We start from the raw sequence: 20855 nt of genomic DNA, 5'->3' as shown, positions 1-20855 counted from the left end.
GAGTGGAGTGGAGTGGAATGGATTGGAGTGAAGTGGAAGGGAATGGAATGGAATGGAATGGAGTGGGTTGGAATGCAGCGGAGTGCAATTTAGTGCAGCGGAGTGCAATTTAGTGCAGTGGAGTGCAGTGGAGAGCAACGGAATATGGTGGAGTGGAGTGGAGTGGAGTGTAATGAAATGCAATGTAATGAAATGGAGTACCATTGACTGGAGTGGAGTAGAGTGGGTTGGAATGGAATGGAGTGGTTTTGAGTGCAGTGAAGTAGACTGGAATGAAATGGAATGTAATGGAATGGAGTGGTGTGAAATGGAGTGGTGTGAAATGGTGTGCAGAGGGGTGGAATGGAGAGGAATGGAATGGAGTGGAATGAAATGAAGCAGAGTGGAGTGGACTGGAGTGGAGTGGAATGGAATGGAGTAGAGTGGAATGGAGTGGAATGGAATGGAGTGGAATGGAGTGGAATGGAATGGAATATAATGGAATGAAATGGAATGGAGAAGAGCGGAGTGGTATGGGGTGGAGTAGATTTGAGTGGAGTGGAGCGGAGTGGAATATAATTGAATGGAATGGAGTGGTTTGGAATGCAGTGGAGTGGAATGTAGTGGAATTCAGTCCAGTGGAGAGCAATTGAATGTGGTGGAGTGTAGTGTAGTGGAGTGGAGTGGAATGAAATCGAATTGAATGAAATGGAGTGGAGTGGAATGGAGTGGCTTGGATAGGAATGGAACGGAAAGCAGTGGAATGGAATGGAACAGAGTGGAATTGAATGGAATGTAGTAGAGTGGAATTGAGTGGAATGGAGTGGAGTGGAGGTGAACGGAGTGGAAAGAAGTGGAGTGGAGTTGACTGGAATGGAATGGAATGGAGTGGAGTGGAGTGGAATGGACTGGAGTGGAATGGAATGAAATGGAATGGAGTGTATGGAACGGAGAGGAGTGGAATGGAGTATAGTTGAATAGAATGGAATGGATTGGAATTGAAAGGAATAAAATGAAATGGAATGGAGTGGAGTGGAGTGGAGAGGAAAGGAGTGGAGTGGAGTGGAATGGAGTGGAGTGGAGTGCAAAGGAATGGATTGGAATGGAGTGGGTTGGAATGCAGTGGAGTACAACGAAGTGCAGTGGAGTGCAGTGGAGAGCAATGGAATGGATTGGAATGGAGTGGGTTGGAATGCAGTGGAGTACAACGAAGTGCAGCGGAGTGCAGTGGAGAGCAATGGAATGTGGCGGATTGGAGTGGAGTGCAATGAAATGTAATGTAATGGAATGGAGTGGAGTGGAATGGAGTGGTGTAGAGAGGGTTGGAATGGAATGGAGTGAAGTTGAGTGGAGTGAAGAAGACTGGAAAGAAATGGAACGGAATGGACTGGAGTGCAGTGAAACGGAGAGTATTGAGGTGGAATGGAGAGGAATGTCATGGAGTGGAATGAAATGGAGAGGCGTGGAATGGACTGGAGTGGAGTGGAATGGCATGGAGTAGAGTGTAATGGATTGGAATTGATTGGAGTGAAGTGTTCTGGAGCTTAAAGGAATGGAAAGGAGTGGAATGGAGTGGAACGGAATGGAGTGAAATGGAGTGGAATGGAGTAAAACGGAGTGGAGTAAAGAAGAATGGAGTGGAATGGAGTGGAATGTAGGGGAATGGAATTTGATGGAATGGAATGGAATGGAGTGGAGTGGAATGGACTGGAATGGAGAGTAACGGAATGGAACAGAGTGGAATGGAATGGAATGGAGTGGAATGGAATGGAATTCAGTGGAGTGGAGTGGAATGTAGTGGAGTGGAGTGGCATGGAGTGGAAAGAAGTGGAGTGGAGTGGAATGTAATGGAATGGAACGGAGTGGAGTGGAGTGGAATGGAGTGGAGTGGAAAGGAATGGAGTGTAAGGGAATGAAATGGAAAGGAGTGGAGAGGAATGGAGAGGAGTGGAATGTAGTATTGTATGATGGAATGCAATGGAGTGGAATGGAAAGGAATGGAATGGAGTGCAATGGAATGGAACGGAACGGAATGGAATGGAATGAAATGGAAAGGAGTGGAGTGGAGTGAAATGGAGTGCAGTGGAGTGGAATGGAGTGGAGTGGAGTGGAATGGAATGGAATGGAATGGAGAGAGTTGGAATGCAGTGGAGTGGAATTGAGTGGAGTGGAGTGCAGTGGAGAGAAATGGATTGTGGTGGAGTGTAGTGGAGTGGAGTGGAGTGGAATGAAATGTAATGGACTGAAATGGAGTAGAGTGGAATTGAGTGGAATGGTGTGGAAAGGAATGGAACGGAGTGGTATGGAATGGAATGGAGTGGAATGGAATGGAATGGAGTGAAGTGGAGTGGAGTGGAACAGAGTGGATTGGAGTGAAATGGAGTGGAAAGAAGTGGAGTGGAGTGGAATGGAATGGAATGAAATGGAATGGAGTGGAGTGGAGTGGAATGGAGTGGAGTGGAGTGTAATGGAGTGTAATGTAATGAAATGGTATAGAGAGGAGTGCAACGGAATGGAGTACAATGGATTATAGTGGAATGGAATGGAATGAAGTGGAACAGAATGGAACGAAATGAAGTGGAAAGGAGTAGATTGGAGTGGAGAGGCATGCAGTGGAGCGGAGTGGAATGAAGTGGAGTGTAGTGGAATGGAATGGAACGGAATGGAGGGTGCTGGAATGCAGTGGATTGCAAAGCAGTGCATTGGAGGGCAGTAGAGAGCAATGGAATGTGTTGGAGTGGAGTGGAGTGGAATGAAGTGGAAAGTAATGGAATGGAGTGGAGTGGAATGGAGTGTAGTATCGTGGGTTGGAATGGAATGGAGTGGAGTTGAGTGGAATGAAGTAGACTGGAATATAATGGAATGGAATGGAATGGAGTGGAGTGAAACTGAGTGTAGTGAGATGGAATGGAGAGGAATGGAATGGAGTGGAATGAAATGGAGTGGAGTGGAGTGGAGTGGACTGGAGTGGAGTGGAATGGAATGGAGTAAAGTGGAAGGAATTGGAATGGAATTCAGTGGAATGTTGTGGAGCTTAATGGAATGGAATGGAATGGAGTGGAATGAAGTGGAATGGAGTGGAACAGAATGGAGTGAAATGGAGTGGAATGAAGTAGAACGGAGTGGAGTACAGAAGAATGAAGTGGAATGGACTGGAATGTAGTGGAATAGAATTTGATGGAATGGAATGGAATGGAGTGGAGTGGAATGGACTGGAATGGATTGGAATGGAAGGGAACAGAGAGGAATGGAATGTAATGGAGAGGAATTGAATGGAATGAACTGGAGTGGAGTGGAGTGGAATGGAGTGGAGTGGAGTGGAATGGAGTGGAAAAAAGTGGAGTGGAGTGGAATGGAATGGAATGGAATGGAGTGGAGTGGAATGGAGTTGAGGAGAGTGGAATGGAGTGTAATGGAATGAAAAGGAATGGAGTGGAGTGGAATGGAGAGAAGTGGAATGGAGTATAGTGGAATGTAATGGAATTGAGTGGAATGGAATGGAGTGGAATGGAAGGAAATGGAATGGAATGGAGTGGAATGGAATGGAAATGGAATGAGATGAAATGGAATGGAGTGGAGTGGAGTGGAATGCAGTGGAGTGGAGTGGAGTGGAATGGAGTGGAGGGGAGTGGAATGGCAAGGAATGGCATGGAGTGGATTGGAATGCAGTGGAATGGAATTGAGGGGAGTGCAGTGGATAGCAATGGAATGTGGTGGAGTGGAGTGGAGTGGAGTGGAATGAAATGGAATGGAATGAAATGGAGAGGAGTGGAATGGAGTGGAGTGGAGTGGATTGGAGAGGAATGGATTGCAGTGGTAAGAAATGGAGTGGAGTGGAATGGAGTGGTGTGGAGTGGAGTGGAATGGAAAGGAATGGAATGGAGTGTAATGAAATGGAGTAGAGTGGAGTGGAGAGGAATGGAGTAGAATAGAATGGAACAGAATGGAGTGGAGTGTAATCGACTGGAATGAAGTGGAATGGAACGGAATGGCATGAAATGGCGTGGAGTGGAGTTGAATGGAGTGGAGTGGAGTGGAAAGGAGTGGAATGTAATTTAATGGAGTAGAGAGGAATGGAGTGCAGATGAAAGGAGTAGATTGGAATGGAATGGAATGGAGTGGAGTGGAGTGGAATGGAATGGAATGGAATGGAATGGAATGGAGTGGAGTGGAATGAAGTGGAGTGGAATGGAGTGGAGGAGAGTGGCCTGGAATGGAATGGAGTGGAGTTGATTGGGTTGGAGTGCAGTAGACTGAAATGAAACGGAGTGGAATGGAATGAAGTTGAGTGAAACTGAGTTTGGTGGGGTGAAAAAGAAATGAATGGAATGGAGTGGAGTTAACGGGATTGGAGTGGAATGGAATGGAATGGAGTATAGTGGAAAGGAGTTGAGTGCAATGAAATGGGATGGAATGGAGTGGATTAGGGAGTAGAGGTTTGAAGTAGAGTGGAATGGAATAGAATGGAGTTGAATGGAATGGAATGGAGTGGAATGGAATGGAGTATAGTGGAAAGGAGTTGAGTGCAATGAAATAGCATGGAATGGAGTGGATTAGAGAGTAGAGGTTTGTAGTAGAGAGGAATGGAATAGAATGGAGTTGAATGGAATGGAATGGAGTGGAATGGAAAGGAATGGAATGAAATGGAATGGAGTGGATTGGATTGAAATGGATTGGAGTGGAGTGGAATGGAGTGGAGTGGAGTGGAGTGGAGTGGAATGGAATGGAATGGAATGTAGTGGGTTGGAATGCAGTGAAGTGGAATGGAGTGGAGTGGAGTGCATTGGAGAGCAATGGAATGAGGTGGAGTGGGGTTGAATAGAGTTTAAAGGAATGAAATTGAATGGAATAGAATGGAGTGGAGTGGCACGGAGTGGAGTGGATTGGAATGGAGAGGAATGAAATGGAGTGGAATGAAATGGAGTTGACTGGAGTGGAGTGGAGTGCAGTGGAATGGAGTGGAATGCAATGGAGAGGAGTGGAGTGGAATGCACTGTAATGCAGTCTAATGGAATAGAATGTAGTAAAATGAAACGGAATGGCTTGAAATCTAGTGGAGTGGAGTTGAATGGAGTGGAGCGGAGTGGAAAGGAGTGGAATGTAACGGAATTTAATGGAGTGGAATGGAGTGGTGACAATTGGAGTAGAGTGGAATGGAATGGATTGGAGTCTAAAGGAATGGGATGAAATGGAGTGGAGTGGAATGTAGTGGAGTGAAATAGAGTGGAGTGGAGTGGGTTGGAATGGAATTTAGTGGAGTTGAGTGGAGTGGAGCAGACTGGAATGAAATGGAATGGAATCTAATGGAGTGGTGTGAAACGGAGTGTTGTGGTGTGGAATGGAGAGGAATGGAATGGACTGGAATGAAATGGAGCAGAGTGGATTGGACTGGAGTGGAGTGGAATGGAATGCAGTAGAGTGTAATGGAGTGCAGTGAAATGGAGTGGAGTGTTGTGGAGCTTAATGGAATGGAATGGAGTGGAGTGGAATAGAGTGGAACGAAATGTGGTGAAATGGATTGGAATGGAGTAGAATGGAGTGGAGTATAGTAGAATGGAGTGAAATGGACGGGAATGTTGTGGAATGGAATTTAATCGAATGGAATGGAATTTAATGGAGTGGAGCGGAATGGACTGGTACGTAGTGGAATGGAAAAGAATGGAGTGGAATGGAATGGAATGGAGTGGAATGGAATTGAATGTAGTGGAGTGGGGTGGAGTGGAAAGGAGTGGAGTGGAGTGGAATGAAGTGGAAAAAAGTGGAGTGTAGTGGTATGAAATGGAATTGAATGTAGCGGAGTGGAGTGGAATGGAGTGGAGTGAAGGGGAATGGAATGTAATGGAATGAAATGGAAAGGAGTGGAGTGTAATGGAGATTAGAGCAATGGAGTATAGTGGAATGGAATTGAATGGAGTGGATTGGAATGGAAAGAAATGAAATGGAATGGAATGGAGTGGATTGGAATGGAAAGAAATGAAATGGAATGGAATGGAGTGGAATGGAATGGAATGAAGAGGAGTGGAAGGGAATGAAGTGGAGTGGAATGGAATGGAATGGATTGGTGTGGGTTGGAATGCACTGGAGTGGAATTTATTGCAGTAGATTGCAGTGGAGAACAATGGAATGTGGTGGAGTGGAGTGGAGTGCAATGAAATGGAATGTAATGGAATGGCGTGCTGAAGAATGGAGTGGAGTGGAATGGGTTGGAAAGGAATGGAGTGGAGTTGATTGGCGTGGAGTAGACTGGAATGAAATGGAATGGAGTGGAGTGAAACGGAGTATAGTGGGGTGGAATGGAGAGGAATGGAAAGGAGTGGAATGAAATGGAGGGGAGTTGAATGGACTGGAGTGGAGTGGAATGGAATGGAGTGGATTGGAATGGAGTAGAATGGAATGGAGTGGAGTGCTGTGGTGCTTAATGGAATGGAGTGGAATGGAGTGGAATGGAGTGGAATGGAGTAGAATGGAGTGCAGTACAGAAGAATGGAGTGGAATGGACTAGAATGTAGTGCAATGGAATTTGATGGAATGGAAAGGAATGGAATGGAGTGGAGTTGAATCGACTGGAATGGAGTGGTATGGAATGGAACGGAGCGTAATGGAATGGAATGGAGTGGAATGGAATGGAATGCAGTGGAGCGGAGTGGTGTCTGATGGGGTGGATTGGAGTGGAATGGAGTGGAAAGAAGTGGAATGGAGTGGAATGGAATAGAATGGAATAGAGAGGAGTTGAGTAAAATACAGTGAAGTGGAGTGGAATGCAGTGAAATGGAATGAAATGGAATGGAGTGGAGTGAAATGGAGAGGAGTGGATTGGAGTATAGTGGAATGGAATGGAATGGAGTGAAATGGAATGGAATGGAATGAAATGAAAGGGAGTGGAGTGGAGTCGAATGGAGTGGAGTGGAGTGGAAAGGAGTGGAAAGGAGTGGGTTGGAATTCAGTGGAGTGGAATGGAGTGGAGTGGAGTGCAGTGGAGAGCAATGGAATGTGGTGGAGTGTAGTGGAGTGGTGTGGAGAGGAATGGAATGGAATGGAATGGAGTGGAGTGGAATGGAATGGAGTGGAGTGGAATGGAATGGAGTAGAGTGTAATGGAGTGGAATGAAATGGAGTGGAGTGTTGTGGAGCTTAATGGAATGGAATGGAATGGAATGGAATGGAATGGAATGGAATGGAATGGAGTGGAATGGAGTGGAATAGAGTGGAACGGAATGTGGTGAAATGGATTCGAATGGAGTGGAATGGAATGGAGTATAGTAGAATGGAGTGAAATGGACGGGAATGTTGTGGAATAGAATTTAATCGAATTTAATGGAATTTGATGGAGTGGAGAGGAATGGACTTGTATGTAGTGGAATGGACTGGAATGGAGTGGAATAGAATGGAATGGATGGGAATGGAATTGAATGTAGTGGAGAGGAGTGGAGTGCAAAGGAGTGGAGTGGAGTGGAATGGAGAGGAATAAAGTGGAGTGGAGTGGTATGAAATGGAATTGAATGTAGTGGAGTGGAATGGAGTGGAGTGAAGTGGAATGGGGTGTAATGGAATGAAATGGAAAGGAGTGGAATGTAACGGAGATTAGAGCAATGGAGTATAGTGGAATGGAATGGAATGGAGTGGATCAGAATGGAATGAAAAGAAATGGAATGGAGTGGAGTGGAATGGAATGGAGTGGAGTGGAGTGGAATGGAATGGAATGGAGTAGGTTGCAATGCAGTGGAGTGGAATTCAGTGCAGTGGAGTGCACTGGAGGACAACAGAATGTGGTGGAGTGGAGTGGAGTGCAATGAAATGGAATGTAATGGAATGGCGTGGCGAGGAATAGAGTGGCGTGGAGTGGAGTGAGTTGGAAAAGAATGGAGTGGAGTTGAGTGGAGTGGAGTAGACTGGAATGAAATGGAATGGAATAGAATGGAGTGGAGTTAAACGGAGTATAACGGGGTTGAATGGAGAGGAATGGAAAGGAGTGGAATGAAATGGAGAGGAGTCGAGTGGACTGGAGTGGAGTGGAATGGAATGGAGTAGATTGGAATGGAGTGGAATGGAATGGAGTGGAGTGCTGTGGAGCTTAATGGAATGGAATGGAATGGAGTGGAATGGAGTGTAACGGAATGGAGTGAAGTGGAGTGGAATGGAGTAGAATGCAGTGGAGTACACAAGAATGGAGTGGAATGGACTGGAATGTAGTGCAATGGAATTTGGTGGAGTGGAACGGAATGGAATGGAGTGGAGTTGAATGGACTGGAATGCAGTGGTGTGGAATGGAACGGAGTGTAACGGAATGGAATGGAGTGGAATGGAATGGAATGTAGTGGAGTGGAGTGGTATCTAATGGAGTGGATTGGAGTGGAATGGAGTGGAAAGAAGTGGAATGGAGTGGAATGCAATAGAATGGAATAGAATGGAATACAGCGGAGTTGAGTAAAATAGAGTGAAGTGGAGGGGAATGCAGTGTAATGGAATGAAATGGAATGGAGTGGAGTGGAATGGAGATGAGTGGCATGGAGTATGGTGGAATGGAATGGAATGGAGTGAAATGGAATGGAATGGAATGAAATGGAGTGGAGTGGAGTGGAGTGGAATGGAGTGGAGTGTAGTGGAATGGAGTGGGTTGGAATGCAGTGGAGTGGAATGGAGTGGAGTGGAGTGCAGTGGAGAGCAATGGTATGTGGTGGAGTATAGTGGAGGGTTGTGGAGAGGAATGAAACGGAATGGAATGGAATGGAGTTGAGTGGAATGGAATGGAATGGAGTGGAGAGGATTGTAGAGGAGTGGAATTGAGCAGAGTGAAATGTTACGGTGTGGAGTGGAGTGGAATGAAATCGAATGGAGTGGAATGGAAAGAAATGAAATGGAGTGGAATGAAATGGAGTTAAGTGGAATGCAGTGCAAATGAATGGATTGGAGTGAAGTGGAGTGCAATGGAATGTAATTGATTGGAGTGAAATGGAGTGGAATGGATTTGAATGGAATTGAGTGGAGTGGAGTGGAATGGCATAGAGTGGATTGGAGAGGAGTAGAGTGGATTGGAGAGGAGTTGTGTGGATTGGAATGGAATGGAGTGGAGTGGAATGCAATGGAATGAAATGGAGTAGATTGGAGTGGAATGTACTGCAGTGTAGTGGAATGGAGCTGAATGGAATGGAATGGAGTGTAGGGGAATGGATTGGAGTGGAGTGCAATGGAGTAGGGTGGAACGGATTGCAATGGAGAACAATGGAATGCAATGGAATGCAGAGGAGTGGAGTGGAATCGAGTGGATTGGACTGGATGGAGTAGAGTGGAAGGGATTGGAATGTAATATAGTGGAGTGGAATGGAGTGGAGTGGAATGGACAAGAGTGGAGTGCATTGGAGTGGAATGGAATGGAATGTAGTGGAGTGGAGTGGAGTGCAAGGATATGGAATGGAATGGAATGGAATGGATTGGAGTGGAAAGGAATGGAGTGGAGTTGAATGGAGAGGAATGGAATGGAGTGGAATGGAATGCAGAGGCATGGGGTGGAATGGAGTGGAATGGAATTAAATGGAGTGGAATAGAATGGAGTAGAGTGGAGTGGAATGGAGTCGAATGGAATGGAGTTGAGTGGAGTGGAGAGGAATGGAATGGACTTGAGTGGAATGGCGTGGAATGGAATGGAGTGGAGTTGAGTGGAATGCAGTGGAGTGGAATGAAATGGAAAGGAATGGAAGGGATTGGAGTGGAATGGAGTGCAGTGGAATGGAGTAGAGTGGAGTGGAGTAGAGTGGAATGGAATGGAATGGAATGGTGTGGATTGGTATGCAGTGGAATGGAGTGGAATGGAGTGCATTGGACTGGAATGGAATGCAATGAAATGTTATGGAGTGGAATGGAGTGGAGTGGAGTGGAATGGAGAAGAATGTAATCTAGTGGAAATGAGTGGAGAGAAGTGGAGTGGAACGGAGTGTAATGGAATGGAATTGAAAGAAATGGGTTGGAACGGAGTGGAATGGATTGGAATGAAATGGAATGGATTGGAGAGGTTTCCAATGGAGAGGAATGGAATGGAGTGGAGTGGAATACAATGGAGTAGAATGGAACGGAGTGGTGCGGAGTGGAAGGTAATGGAATGGAATGGAAAGGACTGGAATGGAATGGAATGGAGTGGACTGGAATGAAATGGAGTGGAGTGGAATGGAATGCAGTGTACTGGAGTGGAGTGAAGTGGAGTGGAGTGGAGTGGAGTGGAATGGCCTGGAAAGGACTGGAGTGGAGTGTAGAGGAGCAGAATGTAATGCAATGGAAGGGAGTGGAGTGAAATGGAACGGAATGGCCTGGAGTGGAGTGCAGTAGAGTGGAATGGAATAGAATGGATTGGAGAGGAATTGAGGGGATAGGAATGCAGTTGCACGGAGTGTAATGGAGTGGAATTCAGTGGATTGCAATGGAATGAAGAGGAATGGAGAGGACTGTAGTGTAGTATAGTGGAATGGAATGGAATGGAGTGGACTGGAATGGAATGGAGTGTAGTCAAATGGAACAGAATGGAATGGAGTTGAGTGAAGTAGAGTGGAGAGGAGTGGAGTGGAATGGAGTCAAATGGACTGGAATGGAGTGTAGTGGAGTGGAATGGATTGGAATTGGGTGGAATGGAATGGAAGGGAGTGGAATGGAATTAAATGAAGTGGAATGGATTGGAATGACAAGGAATGGAGTAGAGTGGAGTGGAATGGAGTGGAGTGGAGTGGAAAAGAGTGGAATGGAATGGAATGGAAGGGAGTTGACTGGAGTGGAATGGAGTGGAATGGATTGGAATGCAGTGGAGTGGAGTGGAATTGAGTGGAACGGAATGGATCAGAGAGGAGTGGAATGGACTGGAGTGGAATGGAGTGGGTGGAGTCGTTTGGAGTGGAATAGAATGGAGTGGAATGGAACGGAGAGTGTTGGCGTGGCATAGAGTGGAGTGGAATGGAATGGAGTGGAATGGAATGCAGTGGAGTGGAGTGGAATGGAATGGAATGGAATGGAATGAATGGAAGGGAATTGCGTGGAATGGAATAGATTGGAGCGGAATGCAGTGCAATGGAATGGAGTGGAATGGAGGGGACTGCAGTGGAATGGAATGGAATGGAGTGGAGTGGAGTGGATTGGACTGGAATGGAGTGAAATGGAGTGCAATGGAGTGGAGTGGAATGAAGTAAATTGGAGTGGAATGGAATGGAATTTAGTGGCCTGGAATGGAGTCGAGTGGAGTGGAATTCAGTGGAGTGGAATATAGTGGAATGGAGTGGAATGCAATGCAGTGGATTTGAGATGAGTGGAGTGGAGAGGAATGGTGTGGAATAGAATGGAGTGGACTGGAGAGGAATGGAATGGAATGGAATGGAGTGGAGCGGAGTGGAAAAGAGTGGAATGGTCTTGACTGGAGTGGAGTGGAGTTGAATGGAATGGAATGGAGTGGAGTGGAATGGCATCGAAAATAATGGAGTGCAGTGGACTGCAATGGAATGCAGTTTAATGGAGTGGAGTGGAGTGGAGTGCAGTGGAATGGAATGGAATGGAGTTTAATGGAGTGGAGTGGAATGGAGTGCAATGGAATGGAATGGAATGGAGTGGACTGAAATGTAATGGAGTGGAGTGGGTTAGAATGGAATCAAATGGAGTTGAGTGAAGTGGAGGTGCGTGAAGTGGAGGGAAATGGAATAGAGTGCAATGGAGTTGAGTAGACTGGAAATGAGTGGAGTGGAGTGGAATGGACTGGAATGGAGGGGAATGGAATAAAATGCAGTGGAATGGAATGGAAAGGAGTGCAGTGAAGCGGAAGCCATGGAATGGAATGGAGTGGAGTGGAGTGGAATGAACGGAATGAATACGAATGCAGTGGAGTGGAATGGAATGGAGCAAAGTGGAATGGAATGTAGAGCAGCGGAATGGATTGGAGTGGAGTGGTTTAGAGTGGAATGGAATGGAGTGCAATGGAATGGAGAGGGGTTTAGTGGAGTACAGTGGATTGGAACAGCATTATGTGGAATGGAATGGAGTGGAGTAGAATGGAATGGAGTGGAGTAGAATGGAATGGAGTGGAGTAGAATGGAATGGAATGGAGTGGAATAGAAGGGAATGGAGTGGAATGGAGTGGAATGGAGTGGAACTGAATGGAAAGAAATGGAGTAGAGTGGAATGGAACGGAGTGGAGTGGAGTGGAGTGGAATGTAATGGAGTGGAGAGGAAAGGAATGTAGTGGAGTGAGGTGGAATGGAGTCAAATAGAATGGTATGAAATGGAGTGGAATGCAATGAACTGTACTGGAATGGAGTCCAGTGGAATGCAGTGGAGTTGAGTGGAGTGGAATGGAGTGGAATGGAATGCTATGGAATTGACTGGAATGGAATGGAGTGGAGTGGAATGGAGTGCAATGGAATGGGCGGTATGGAGTGGTGTGGAGTGGAATTGAATGGATTGGAGTGGAATGGAGTGGAATGGCAAGGAGTGCAATGTAGTGGAGTGTAGTGGAGTGGAATTGAATGGATTGGAGTGGAATGGAGTGGAATGGTAAGGAGTGGAATGGAGTGGAGTGCAGTGGAGTGGAGTGGAATGCAATGGAATGGAATGCAATGCAGTGGAGAAGAATGGAATGAAACGGAATGGAATGAACTTGAATGCTGTGGAGTGGAGTGGACTGCAATGGATTGGAATGGAGTGGAGTGGAGTGGAATAGAGTGTAGTGGAATGGAGAGGAGAAGAGTGGAATGGAGTGGAAAGGAGTCGAGTGGAAAGGCGTGGAGTGGGGTGGAGTGAAATGGAACGGAATGGAATGGACTTGCATTTAATGGAGTGGAATGGAGGCGAATGGAGTGGTATGGAGTTGAGTGGAGTGGAATGCAGTGGAATGGACTGGAAAGGATAGGAATGGAATTGAACGGAATGGAGAGGAGTGAAGTGAAATGGAGTGGAAAGGCATGGAATGGAGTGGAGCGGATTGGAATGGAGTCAAGAGGAGTGGAGTGAAGTGGAGTGGATAGGAATGTAACTGAATGGAATGGAGTGCAGTGGAGTGGAATGGAGTGGAATAGAGAGGTAAGAATTGGAATGGAATGGTATGGAATGAAATGGAAAGTTGTTGAGTGGAGTGGAGTGGAATAGAATGGAATTGAGTGGAGTGGAATGGAGTGGTGTGGACTAGAATGGATTGGAGTGAAATGGAATTGAGTGGAATGGTATGGAATGGAGCGGAGTGTAGTGGAGTGGAATGCAGTGTTGTGGATTGGAAAGGAAAGAATGTAGTAGATTGGAGTGGAATGGAGTGGAGTGGAATGGAGTTGAATGTAAAGAAATGGAAAGGAGTGGAGTGGAATGGAGAAGAGTGGAATGGTGTAGAGTGGAATGGAATGGAATGGAGTGGAAGGGAATGGAATGGAGTGAAATGGAATGGAGTGGAGTGGAGTGGAATGGAGTATAGAGGAGGAGAAAGGAATGGAATGGACTGGAGTGGAGTGGAATGGAGTGGATTGGAGTTCAGTGGAGAGCAATGGAACGTGTTGGAGTGGAGTGGAGTGGAATGCAAAGGAATAGAATGGAAAGGAGTGGAGAGGAATGGAGTGGAGTGGAATGGAGTAGAGTGGAATGGAATGGAATGGAGAGGAATGGAATGGAATGGACAGGTATGGAATGGAATGGAGTGCAGTGGAGAGGAGAGGAATGGATTCGAGAGGAGTAGAGTAGCGTGGAGTGGAATGGAATTGAATGCAGAAGAATGGAACGGAATGGACTGGAGTGGAATGCAATGGCATGGAAAGGAGTGGAGTGAAGTGGAGTGGAATGAAAAGGAATAGAATGGAATGGAGGGGAGTGGAATGAAGTGGAATGGCATGGAGTGGATTGGATTGGAATGGAATGGAATGGGGTGGAGTAGAATGGATTGGAATGGAGTGGAGTCGACTGGAATGGAATGGAATGGAGTGGAATGGAATGGAATGGAATGGAATAGAACGGAGTGGAGCGGGATGAAGTGGAGTTTAGTGGCACGAAATGGAAAGGAATGGAATGGTATGCAATGGAATGGATGGGAGTGCAGTGGACTAGAATGGAGTGAAGTGGAATGGAATGGAGTTTAACTGAATGTAATGTAATGTAATGGAGTAGAGTGGAGTGGGATGGAGTGGAGTGGAGAGGAATGGAGTGGAGTGGAATGCAATGCAATGGAGTGGATTCGAGTGGAAAGGAATGGAGTGGAATAGAGTGGAATGGAGTTGAATGGAAAGGAATGGAATGGAGTGGAGTGGAATGCAGCGAAGTGGAATCTAGGACAGTAGAATTGAAAGAAATGGAGTGCAATGGAATGGAATGGAATGCAGTGGAGAGGAATGGAGTGGAAAGGAGTGGAGTGGAATGGACTGGAGTGGGGTGTAGTGGAATAGACTGGAGTGGAGTGAAATTGAATGGAATGGACTGAAGTGGAATGGAGAGGATTGGAGTGGAATGGAGTGGAATGTAATGGAGTGGGATGGAATGGAGTGTAGAGGAGGGGAGTGGAGTGGAGTTGAGTGGAACGGAGAGGAAAGGAATGGAATTGAAGGAAAAGGAGTGGAATGGAGTGGAAGGGAAAGTAATTTAATGAAATGGAATGGAATGGAGTGGAATAGAATGGAATGAAGTAGAATGGAGTGGAGTGGACAGCAATGGAGTGGAATGGAATGGAGTTGATTCAAGTGGAGTGGAGTGGAATGGAATTGAGTGGAGTCGACTGGAGTGGAATGGTATGGAATGGAGTGGAGTGGAATGGAATTGAATGGAATGGAGTGTAATTGACGGGAGTAGAGTTGATTGGACTGGGGTGGAGGGGAGTGGAATGGAATGGAATGGAATGCCGTGGAATAGAATGGAAAGATGTGAAATGGAATTCAATGACGTGGAATGGAATAGAGTGGAGTGGAGTGGAGTAGAACGAAGTGTAGTGGAATGGAATGGATTGGAATCAATGGAAATCGGTGGAATGGAATGGAATGGAATTCAGTGGAATGGAGTGCAATGGAGTGGAATGGAATGGAGTGGAGTCGAGTGGAGTGGAATGGAATTCAGTGGAGTGGAGTGCAATGGAGTGGAACGGAATTGAGTGGAGTCGAGTGGAGTGGAATGGAATGGAATGGAGTGGAGTGTAATAGAATGGAATGGAATGGAGTGCAATTGACAGTAGTGGAGAGGAGTGGAGTGGAGTGGAATTTACTGGAGTGGAGTGTAGTGGAGTGGAGCGGAATGGAATTGAATGCGTAGAGTAGAAAGGAATGTAGTGGAATGGAATGCAATGTCATGGAATGGAGTAGAGTAGAGTGAAGTGGAGTGGAGTAGAATGGAGTGTAGTGGGAGGGAATGGACTGGAATGGAATGGGGAGTGGTGGAATAGAATGGATTGGAATTCAGTGGTGTGGATTGGAATGGAATGAAATGCAGTGGAGTGGAATGGATTGAAGTGGAGTGGAATGGAATGGAATGGAATGGAATGGAGTGGAGTGGAGTGGATTGGAGTATAGAGGAATGGAGTGGAGTGGATTGGAGTATAGAGGAATGGAGTGAAGTGGAATGGAATGGAATGGAATGGATGGGAGTGGAGTTGAATGGAGTGGAGTGGAGAGGAATGGAGTTGGATGGAATGGAATGGAATGGAGTGGATGGAAGTGGAGTGGAGTGGAATGGATTAAGGTGGAATGGAATGGAATGGAGTGGAATGGAATGAAATTGAATGGAGTGGAGCGGAGTGTCATGGAGTGGACTGGAGTGGAAGGGACTGGACTGGAGTGGAATGGAATGCAATGTAATGGAATAGAGTGGAATGTAATGGAATAGAATGGAATGGAGTGGGTTTGAGTGTAGTGGGGTGGAATGGAATGGAATGGAATGCAGTGGAAAGGAATGGAATGGAGTGGAGTGGAATGGAATGCCATGGAATGGAGTGGAGTGTAGTGGAGTTGAGTGGAATGGAGTGTAGTGGACTGGAATGGAGTGGGATGGAATCTAATGCAGTGGAATGGAATGGAATGGAATGGAACGGAATGGAATGAAACGGATTGTAATGAAGTGGAATGGAGTGCAGTGCATTGGAGTAGAGTGGAAAGGAGTGGAGGGGAAAGGAGTGGAATGGAATGGAATGGATTGGAGTGTGGTGGAATGGAGGGGATTGGGGACGAATGGTGTGAATGGAAAGTAGTGGAATGGAATGGAATGGAATGGAGTTGAATGGAGACGAGAGGAATAGAGAGGAATTGAGAGGAATTGACTGTAATAGAGTGGAATGGGATGGAATGGAGTGTAGTGGAGTGGAATGGAATGGACTGGAATTGAATGGGATAGAGTGGAGTGGAGTGGAATGGAGTGGAGTGGAGAGGAATGGAGTGGAAAGGAGTGGAATGCACTGGAGTGTATTGGAGTGGAATGGAATGGAACGGAGTCGAATGGAATGGAATGAATAGGAATAGAATGGAGTGGAGTACTGTGGAGAGAAGTGGAATTTAATGGAATGGAGTGGAGTAGAATGGTGAGCAATGGAATGGCGTGGAATGCAGTGGAATGCAGAGGTGTGGAGTGGAGTGGATTGGAGTGGAGTGGATCAGAGTGGAATGGACTGGAGTGGAGTGGAATGGAGTGGAGTCGATTGAAGTGGAATGGAATGGAATTGAGTCGAGTGGAATGGAGTGGAATGGAATGCATTGGAATGGAGTGGAATGGAGTGGAGTTCACCAGAGTGCAGTGGAATTGAATGGAATTGAATTGAATGGAGTGGATTGTTATGGACTGGAGTGTAGTGGAATGGGATGAAATGGAAGGGATTTGAGTGGAATGGAGTGGAATGGAGTGGAATGGATTGGAGTGGACTGGAATGGAGAGGAGCGGAATGGAATGGAGTGGATTGGAATGGAGTGGAATGGGGTGGAGTGATGTGGAACGGATTGGAGTGGAATGGAATGAAAACCTATGGAGTGGATTATAGTGGAATGGAGTGGAGTGTAGGGGAATGGAGTTGAATGGAATGAAATAGAATGGAGTGGAGTGCAATGGACTGGAGTAGAATGGAATAGAGGGGAATGCAATGGAATGGAGTGGAGTGGAATGGAATGGAATGGAGTGGATTAGAATGGAGTGGAGTGGAGCAGAATACAGTGGAATCTATTGGAATGGAGTGGAATGGGTTTTAGTGGAGTGGTGTGGAGTTGAAAGGAATGGAGTGGACAGGAACGCAGTGGATTGCACTGGAATGGAGAGGAATGGAATGGAGTGGAATGGAATGGGTTGGAGTGGAAAGGAATGGGTTCAAGTGGAACGGAATTTAGTAGAGTGGATTGGAGTGGAATGGAATGGAGAGGAGTGGAGTGTATTCAAGTGGAATGGAATGGAATTTATTGGAGTGGAGTGGACACGAGTGGAGTGGGGTGTAGTGGAGTGGTATTAAGTGGGGTGTACTGGAACGGAGTGGAGTGGAATGGAATGGATTGGAATGGAATGTAATGGAATTGACTGGAGTGGAGTGGAGTGAAATAGCGTTGAGTGGAATGGAATGCAATGGAATGGAATGGAATGCAATGGAATGGAATGGGTGGAGTGGATTTGAGTGGAGTAGAGTGGAATTGAATGGAATGGAATGGAATGGAATGGTGTGGAGTGGAGTGGAAAGGAGTGCAGTGGAGTGGAATGAAGTGGGGTGGAGTGGAATGGAATTCAATGGAATGGAATGGAATGCAATGGAATGGAATGGGTGGAGTGGATTTGAGTGGACTAGAGTGGAATTGAATGGAATGGAATGGAATGGTGTGGAGTGGAGTGGAAAGGAGTGCAGTGGAGTGGAATGAAGTGGGGTGGAGTGGAATGGAATTCAATGGAATGGAATGGAATGCAATGGAATGGAATGGGTGGAGTGGAGTTGAGTGGAGTAAAGTGGAATTGAATGGAATGGAATGGAATGGTGTGGAGTGGAGTGGAAAGGAGTGCAGTGGAGTGGAATGAAGTGGGGTGGAGTGGAATGGAATGGAGGGAATGGAATGGAGTGGATTGCAATTTAGGGGAGTGGAATGGAGTGGAGTGGAGTGCCATGGAGATAAATGGAATGGAGTGGATTAGAGTGGAATGGTGTGTATTGGAATGAAATGGAATGGAATGGAATGCAACAGAATGGAAAGAGTAGAGTGGAGTGGAATAGAGAAGAATGGAATGTAGTGGAATGGAATGGAGTGGAGTGGAGTTTAAAGGAGTAGGGTGAATGGAGTGTAAGGGAAGTGAGTAGAGTGGAGTGGAGTGTAATGGACTGAAATGGAGTGGACTTGAACTTAGTGGAATCAAATGCAGTGGAATGGTGGGGAATGGAGTGTAATGGAGTGCAGTGGGGTAGAATGGAGTGGAATGGACGGGAATGGAGTGGAATGGAATGGAATGGGGTGGAATGGAGTGGAATGGACTGGAATGGAATGGAAAGGATTGTAATGGAGTGGAATGGAATGAAGTGGAGTTGAATGGAGTGGAGTGGAGTGAAATTGAATGGAATGGAGTGGAGTGGAAGTGAGTGGAAAGGAATGGAATGGAGTGGAATGGAATGGAGTGGATGTGAATGGCATGGAGTGCATTGGAGTGGACATGAATGGAATGGAGTGGAAGGGAATAGTTTTTAATGGAATAGAGTGAAGTGGAGTGCAGTGGAATCGAATGTAATGGAGTGTAGCTTAGTGGCCTGGAATGGAGAGGAATGGAGTGCAATGGAGTGGAGTGGAATTCAGTGGAATGGAATGTAATATAATGGAGTAGAGTGGAACGGAATGGAGTGGAGTAGAGTAGAGTGGAGTGGAATGGAATGCAGTGGAGTCGAGTGGAGGGGAGTGGAATGGCGTGGAATGTAATGGAATGGAGTGGAATGGAATGGAGTGATATGCAGTGGAGTGGAATGGAGTGGAGAGCAATGGAGCGGAATGTTGTGGAATGGAGTGGACTGGAGTGGAGTGGAGTTCAGTGGAAGGAAATGGAACGGAATGGAGTGGAGTGGAACGGAATGCAGTGGAGAGGAATGGAATGGAATGCAGTTGAGTGGAGTGGAGTGGAATGGAGTGCAGTGGACTTGAATGGAGTATAGTGCAATGGATTGTAGTGGAATGGAATGAAATATAATGGAACGGAGTGCAGTGGAGTGGAGTGGAATGGAGTGGAATGCAATGGACTGGAGTAGAATGTAATGGAATGGAGTGAAGTGGAGTGGAATGGAGTGGATTGCAATGAACTGGAGTGGAATGGAATGGAAAGGAATGAAGTGGAGAGGAGTTGAATGGAGTGCAGTGAAGAGGAATGGAGATATATGGAATGCAATGGAATGGAATAGAATTGATTGGAGTGGAATACAATGTAGTAGAGTGAAATGGAAAGGAGTGGAATGGAATAGAATGGAATGGAGTGGAGTGGAGTGGGATGGAGTGGAGTGGAATGAAGTGGAGTGGAGTGGACTGCAACTGAATGGAATGGAGAAGAGTGGAATGGAATGGGATGGTTTGATGTCGATTTGAGTGCAGAGGAATGGAGTGGAATGGAATGGAGTGGAATGCAGTGAAATGGAGTGCAGTAGAATGGAATGGCATGGAATGGAGTATATTGTAGTGGAGTGGAGTGGAGATGAGTGGAATGGAGTGTAGTGGAATGGAATGGAATGGATTGGAGCTTAATTCAGTGGAATGTACTGGAATGGAGAGGAATGGAGTGGAGTGGAGTAGAATGGAATGGAGTGAAGTGGAATGGTATGGATTTGAATGGAATGGAGTGCAGTGGAATGGAGTGTAGTGGAATGGAATGGAATTGAATGGAATGGAATGGAGTGGAGTGGAATGGAGTGGGGCGGAATGGAGTGGAGTGGAATGGAGTGGAGTGGAGTAGAGTGGAATGGAATGGATTGGAGTGGAATTGAATTGTATGGATTAGAATGAAGCGGAATGGAATGGAATGGAATGGAATGGAGTGGATTGGAGTAAAGTGGAGTAGAATGGAGTGGAATGGAATGGAATGGAGAGTTATGGAATGGACTGCAGTGGAATCGAGTTCAATGGAATGGTTTGGAGAGGAGTGGAGTGGAATGGAATGGAATGGAATGCATTGGAATGGAATGGAATGGAGTTGAGTTGAGTGGAGTGAAGTGGAGTGAAGTGGAGTGGAATGGAGAGGATTGAACTTGAATGGATTGGACTGGAATGGAATGGAATGGAATGGAGTGGAATGGCATGGAATTTAGTGGAGTGTGGTGGAATGGAGTGGAATGCATTGGAATTCAGTGGATTGGAATGGAACGGAAAGGAATGGAGAGCAGTGAAGAGGAATGCAGTGGAGTGGAGTGGAATGGAGTGGAGTGATGTGAAATGGAGTGGAATTGAAAAGAATGGATTGTAGTGTAATGGACTGGAGTGGAGTGGAGTGGAATGAAATGCAATAGAGTGCACTGGAATGGAGTGGAGTGGAGTGAAATGGAGTGGAATGGAATGGAGTGGAATGTTATGCCTTGGATTGGAGTGGAATGGATTGGAATTCAGTGGAATGGAATGGAGTGGAATTGACAAGAGTGGAGTGTAGAGGAGTGGAATGGAATCGAATTGAGTGGAGTGGAGTGGAATGGAGTGGATTGGAACGGAGTGGAGAGGAGTGAAATTGAATAGAATGGAGTGGAGTGGAATGGTTGGATAGGAATGGAGTGGAAAGGAGTGGAATGGAATGGAGTGGAGTGAAGTGCAATGGAATTGAGTGGAATGGAGTGGAGTGTAGTGCAGTGGAATGGAATAAAATGGAGTGGACTGGAATGGAATGGAGTGGACTGGAATGGAATGGAATAGAAACTTGAGGATATTTACAGCATTTTGAGGCCTATGGTGGAAAAGAAAATATCTTGACATAAAAAATACACATAAG

Source organism: Pongo pygmaeus, chromosome 23 (assembly GCF_028885625.2).
Source record: "Pongo pygmaeus isolate AG05252 chromosome 23, NHGRI_mPonPyg2-v2.0_pri, whole genome shotgun sequence".
Taxonomy (NCBI): domain Eukaryota; kingdom Metazoa; phylum Chordata; class Mammalia; order Primates; family Hominidae; genus Pongo; species Pongo pygmaeus.
The sequence above is the reverse complement of the archived record's forward strand: the minus strand, read 5'-3'. Positions refer to the sequence as shown.